General features: G+C 40.1%; 1 pseudogene; it reads right to left on the bottom strand.

Moving 5' to 3' along the window:
* Nucleotides 1-2,455, bottom strand: part of LOC114633873 — a 30,837-nt pseudogene extending 28,382 nt beyond the window's left edge.
* Between the last annotated feature and the right edge of the window lie 4,085 nt (nt 2,456-6,540).

The raw sequence follows: 6,540 nt of genomic DNA on the forward strand, positions 1-6,540 counted from the left end.
TTACCACATTGATTACATTCATAAGGTTTCTCTCCAGTATGTGTTCTCTTATGCCTTTGGAGATGACTGGAACTTCCAAAGGCTTTACCACATTGATAACATTCATAAGGTGTCTCTCCAGTATGTGTCCTTTTATGATGTTGGAGATGACTGGATCTTGCAAAGGCCTTACCACATTGATTATATTCATATGGTTTTTCACCACTGTGACTTCTTACATGCCTGCAATGATAATTGGCACATGTGAGGGCTTAATCATATTCATTACCCTGATCAATCATTTTATCCATATGAATTAATTTTATAGTTTAGTTTAATATGAAAAAAAGAATCAGATCATAAGGTTTTATCACTTCACATGTTCATGGTGTTCTTCCCCACTATGGGTAGTTTTCCCTCTTTGACAATTCCTGTGATTCATGTAACATTTATTACATGGCTTATATTTCTAACATCCCTTTTCTATATGAGATTTCTATATGATGGATTTCACATATCTGAAGAAAAATGGAATGAGGCAGACCTGGATAACACTGGTTGTATTTATAATTTTCCTATAGTGTGAATCACAATACAGTTGAAATGGGACCCAGAAAAAAACAGAACAACTTCAATATTTCTTGTATCCATAGGGATTTTCTGCAGTGCAACTTTTGGGTTGTTTCCAGTAAAGTCAGAAAACTAATTAATTGCAAACGTCTATCATATTCAGAGAGCCTCCCAGAGGCAGAATACTACATTTCTTCTCATTGTCCTAGAATTTTAAAAGGTATGTGGCTCCTTTAAGTATCCCTATGCTCACATGGTTTCATTCATTCTGACACTTGATATACCAATGAAAAAAAGAAGAAAAAGTGAAACATTTGCCCATCAAATTTACAACACTGACTTTTGGTTCATTGTAGACTTCCTGTATATGGATTAAGGTTTCTCCATGACAACATTTTGACTCTCATATACTGACCACACCAGAAACTTAAAAATTTCACTACAAGAATATGAGCATCACCAACTTAATCATGGACTATTTGCTTATAAGAAGGTTATGGATCAATATTCAATGTGCAACATCTAAATATTATGAGACCATACAGAGGGATAGTTCCACAGTATAGCTCTAATGGAGCTACCAATCAAATAAAGGTAACTCTAAAGGCCCTGTTTCCTTGTCAGTTTTCTTAGAAGAATGCCTTGCCAACACAAATCAGAAAATTGACAGTGAGGTACACGGTTTTGTGAGAACATTATCATCATAGCTACAATAAAAGGACTGATATTTTACACACTTGCTTTCCTTTAGAGCTTCCAGATCATAGTAAAATTTCCCCACAGGCAGATTTGTATCAGCTTAAACATTAAAATTACCTTTCATGACTTCTTGGAGTTTCACATTGTTCTTCAATGTGATGGTCTTCCAAATTATAGCCTAAAACAGAGTACCAGGAAATGAATGATATGGTATTGGAAATTTGACAAAATTCAAGTTACTCTGAATTTTCACAGCAATGAACCTGATTTATTCCACTCAATATTACTTGTTCTCTGCTGAAATGAGTTGATCATCAGTAACTAGGAAACATTATTTCCTTATTTTTAAAAGCAAAAGAAAATTCACAGTCTTACCTATAGCAGTGAGGTTCCAGTAGGTCTCCAGCATCACATCTTTGTAGAGATTCTTCTGGGAAGAATCCAGCAAGTTCCACTCTTCTGCAGTGAAGTTCACCTGCACTTCATCATAAGTCACTGCATCCTAAAATATCCCATACATGTGTACAACACAAAGCATGATCGTGACATTGCTGTAAACAAATATATGCTTTTTTGACAATACAGTGACATAATTCTGGTGCTTCCTCCACTTATTTCCTAAAACAGAAGTTATAATCTAATCATTCTGTCATTTTTAGAAGGAAATTGAATTATAAGTTTCATGTGTGTTGCTTCTGATGCATTTGAACACAAATGCCTTGCAACACAAATGGCAACTGAGAGGGATATGCAGGGGGAAACAGATCAACAGTACTGAGCAAACATTTGCAAAACTATATCAACAATTACTAACTACTAAAATGATGGGCAAGCTGCATGTATTTGCTCATGTCTTCAATCACGGAGGTACAGGCAGGTATATGTCACTGAGCTGGATGCTGGCACAGTCTATGCAATGAGTTTCAGGACAGCAAAAGTTGCATGTTAAGAACATCACTTTGCTACAAAAATAAACCAGGAAATAAAAATGATAGAGAGAAATCACAGTTCTTTACTGCAGTTTCTAAAAAGAATTATACACTCACTGCAGTATTGAGTCTATATACACTATCATATCCCCGAAAGGAATCTGGAAAGGCTCCTCCTACAAGAGCTTCCATGAGCTCCACAAAGAAAGCCAGACAGGACAGAAAAGTTTTCAAAAACATCATCCTATCCAGAAGCTTTTTCTTTCACTTACCTGCATTCTCACCCTTGACACTACAGGCTCATGTTCATCCTGTGATAAAAATGCATTCAGTCTTCAGGGATCCTAATAGTCTGTAGGAGCTCAGACACTGTACAATGTGTAAAGTCTCTTCTGACACTCAAGGCAGTATCTTGATAACCTCATCTTATAAAATCAGAAAGCAACATATCTTTCCAACATTCAATGGCCCAGAATACCCTTTCCCATTGCAATTGATAGTAATGTGCACATAGGGAGAGAAGACTGGACCCAGACAAGAAACATAGGAGGGGGCAAACACCAAATTCAATAGCTTTGTCTCAGACACACTAGACTTCACTTTCTAAAGGCTCAGAAGGCCCTATTCCTATAACTTCTCATACATCTCTCAGTTTGGGTACTTCCTCTCCCTGTATGCATCTCTTCATAGCATATGTATCAATGCCTTAGGCATCTCAACAAGTTGTGGTAGTAAAATGCAACTCAAGCATCATCCTTACAACTTCAATGCAATGAACTCTCACTGATTCCTCACTGGCTCAGTCTCTGAGTTTCCCCAAGGGTCCAAGTCAGAGGTACTGACTCTGCCAAAAGATGGTTCAATGGTGCTAAACTAAAACCACAGAGGAAGACTCCATGACCTTGAATTTTTCAGTTTTGAGAAACAGCACAATTTAGATGATCCTCTCAAGTTCTGCTTTTAAGTTGATGGACCCTACATCTCTTGGACAACAGTTGCAGCAGGTTTTATTTAAAGTACTTTCCTGAGACTAGGAAACAATTTGCCTACACCTTCCATTAATTTAAGACTTACCAGGAGGAAGTGGTACACTTAGGGTATCTTTTTAGTCATATACCCACAAGACCACATGGTACACTAAGTTCATAGCCATTTTATTTATAACAGCTAGAAACTGGTAAGTATCCAAATGTTTCTAATCCAAAATACAGATACAGAAAATGTGATTCATTTACAAACTGGAATACTATTCACTTATAAAGACAAGTACATCATGCAGGAAAATGGATACAACTAGAAACTATCATCCTGAGTGAGGTAATCCAGACCCAAACGTACATGCATGAATTCACTGACTTAAAGGGAATATTAACCATAAAGTCCAGAATATCTATGCTACACTCCAGAGGCCCAAAAAAGCTAAACAAAAAGGCAGGCCCAAATGTTCACGGTTGAATCTCACAGAGAAGGGAGAATATAACAGTCACAGGAGGCAGATAGAAGAGAGAGTACTGGATGGAAGAGTAGATAAGAAAGGGAAAGGAGATCAGAAACAGGTATGGTGAGAGACAGGAGAGGGCCAGAGGGTGAGGAATATGAATCAAAATCTGTGGTTGGTGAGAGGGGAAAGGTGGGGGCATCTTTAGGATGTGCCAGGGACCATGAGTGGGAGAGCACCAAGGAGTCTATGAGGGTGATCTTAACTGAAATGCATAGCAGTGAGATATGGATCCTGCAGCCAGCCAGGACCCCCAGGGGAGAGTTAAGGACACCAACAGAACTAAAAACCTTTCCACCCAAAATTTGACCTCTCTGCAAGAAATGCAGGCACAAAGATGGAGCAGAGACTGAGGGATTGGCCAAATGATACCCTGCTCATATTGAGACCCATCCATGGGTAAGCACCAATCCCTGACATTAGTGAAGATGCTCTGTTATACTTGCAGACAGTAACTTAGCATAATTGTCCTCTGTGAGTCTCCATCCATCACCTGACTGAAACAGATGCAGAGACCCACAACCTAACATTGGACATGGCTCAGGGAGTCTTTTCAAAGACTTAGGGAAATGAATGAGGGACTCTGAAGAAACAGGAAGTACAGAAGGTGACCATCAGAGTCAACTAACCTGGGACCTAGGAGTCTCTCAGAAACTGAGTAACCAACAAAGAGCATGCACAGGATGGACGGAGTACCCCACCATATATGTAGTACATGTGCTACTCAGTCTTCATGTGGGTCCCCCTACAACTGGAGCAGGGCATGTCCCATTACATGTTATCTGTCTGTCCAAACTGTTCCCCATACTTGGCTGGCTTCTCTGACCTCAGTAGGAGAGGAAGTGCTTAACTATGCAGAGACTGGACATGCCATGGCTGGGGGATATACAAGTGGTCCCAACCCTCCCTGGGGAGATAGAAAGGAGTCAGGGATGAGGGACTGTATAAGGTGGAATGGGAAGGGGGTAGTGATTGAGATGTAAATTGAATAAGTGGGAAAAATTAACAAATATAAATAAATAAACTAAAAATACAGAAATCATTCTATTATTTCTAAATTTCGACCTACTCAGTACTTCAGGGCATAAGCAAACTACTAAAGATTTCTGGCCAAAATATGACACAAAAGACAACCAGATGAATTTTTCACAGAGTAAATTTTCCAAGAAATTCTATGACCTTGACTTACTAACTCTATCTGAGGTAATAAATGGTTGTTGTCCATGGTTCTGTCAGATCACAGCTCATCCTACTAGGATCTGAGAATAGAAATTGAATCCAGAAAATGGAGGCAAAAAGCATGGAAAAACACTGTTTCCTGGCTGGCTTTCTCACTTGGTCACTGTCGAGTGCTCACCTAGGTCTCTCATCCAGCCCAGGCCCATTTGCTTAGGAATATTGGCAGCCTCAGTGGAAGAGCCTTTCCAATCAATCATAAATGTAATGTCTCACAGACATAGCAACCAGCCATTCTGATGAGCGCACATCCTCAATTGAGGCTCCTTCAGATGACTGTAGCTCTGAAATAATTGAGAACTTAAGACAGCTATGACTCAGAGACAATAATAAATGAGGAAGTTGTAAAAACATACAACCAATCATATATCCATATCAATTACAGGATTCTCTGCCACCTCATGAGGGACTTGGAGTTGTAGCTGAGCCAGGACAAAATGGGGAGGGCACCTGGCTCAGAGCAGGGAAGGATACACTGGAATGGGGAGTTCAGAGGCTGTGCTGCCCAGGAGTGAGGTGGCTTTAACCCTGGATTCCCAGGCCAGTACAGCCAATGAGGTGGCTAAAGCAGCTGGAAGGTTAACAGAGAAGCAGATTGCCCCAAAGACTTGGAGATAGGACTGCCAAGCCAAGGAAGATATGCTAACTTTGTTGCAATGGATGAAGTACAACCTGTTATCTACTGACAGCTCCAAATTCAAAACTACAGATTCACATATGGACAAGGAACAGTGTTGATCAGGAGGGGAAAAATGAGGTCTTTGTCCTTTCCACCCTGTAAAACAGGGTGGGACGGCCCTGATTTTGCCCTGGATGCTGTGTCAAAGAGCTTTCTGTCATCGACAATAGAATGGGGCAAGGTCCTCTTGGTAAGAAGGATTTGAACCAAGCTTAGTAACTAAATTGATTGGAATGGAAAAAGTCTCATTTTCTCTGTAAGTCACAGAATAAAGTGCCACACACATAATAGACAGCCACTAGGGAGCGCTAAAGGCTACCCAGAAGATTCCTACGCTTGGATAGAGGAGAAAATGAAGGATGGCAACTGTGAGTCATGTATCTAGGTTCCAAATCTACTCCAACCTTCTCAGAAGTTAAGACCAGGGGCACACCGTTCACTACACCAGACTCTGGAACATCTTTTAAACCCTCTGTGGTTACGACTTTCCTTTGCATCCACTGTATTGTGGTTCCATGCTCCTTTAGTCATCTACCTCCACAAATACTCAAGAAAAATCCAAAAACCAAGGCACACAGACACAAATCTGACAGATAAGCCACTGACCCAAAGAAGAACAATGACACATCTTAATAGGCAGCCTTTCAACCCTTCAGTTGGGAGTCCTGAAGGTCTTGAGGTTCCAGTCTCTGCAATAAGATTTTATTCCCTAGTCAGAAAGACCCCAAACTCCACCAAGAAGCCTATTGCAATGTAAACCCACAAATGTTTTTATTATGAGCTCAGTAAAACTCTCACCTGTCAACCTGATATCAAGTCCAAACTGAGAGACCAAGTCTAGCCGTGCTGGATATTTATTGTAGTAACAGCAAGATTGGGGCATTAACACACATGTCAGCAACTTAATATTTTAAAAACTGTATGTCTGGCATAATTTGCAGGAATCAAAC

The sequence above is a fragment of the Grammomys surdaster genome, unplaced genomic scaffold (genome assembly GCF_004785775.1).
Source record: "Grammomys surdaster isolate TR1022 unplaced genomic scaffold, NIH_TR_1.0 769, whole genome shotgun sequence".
Lineage (NCBI taxonomy): Eukaryota > Metazoa > Chordata > Mammalia > Rodentia > Muridae > Grammomys > Grammomys surdaster.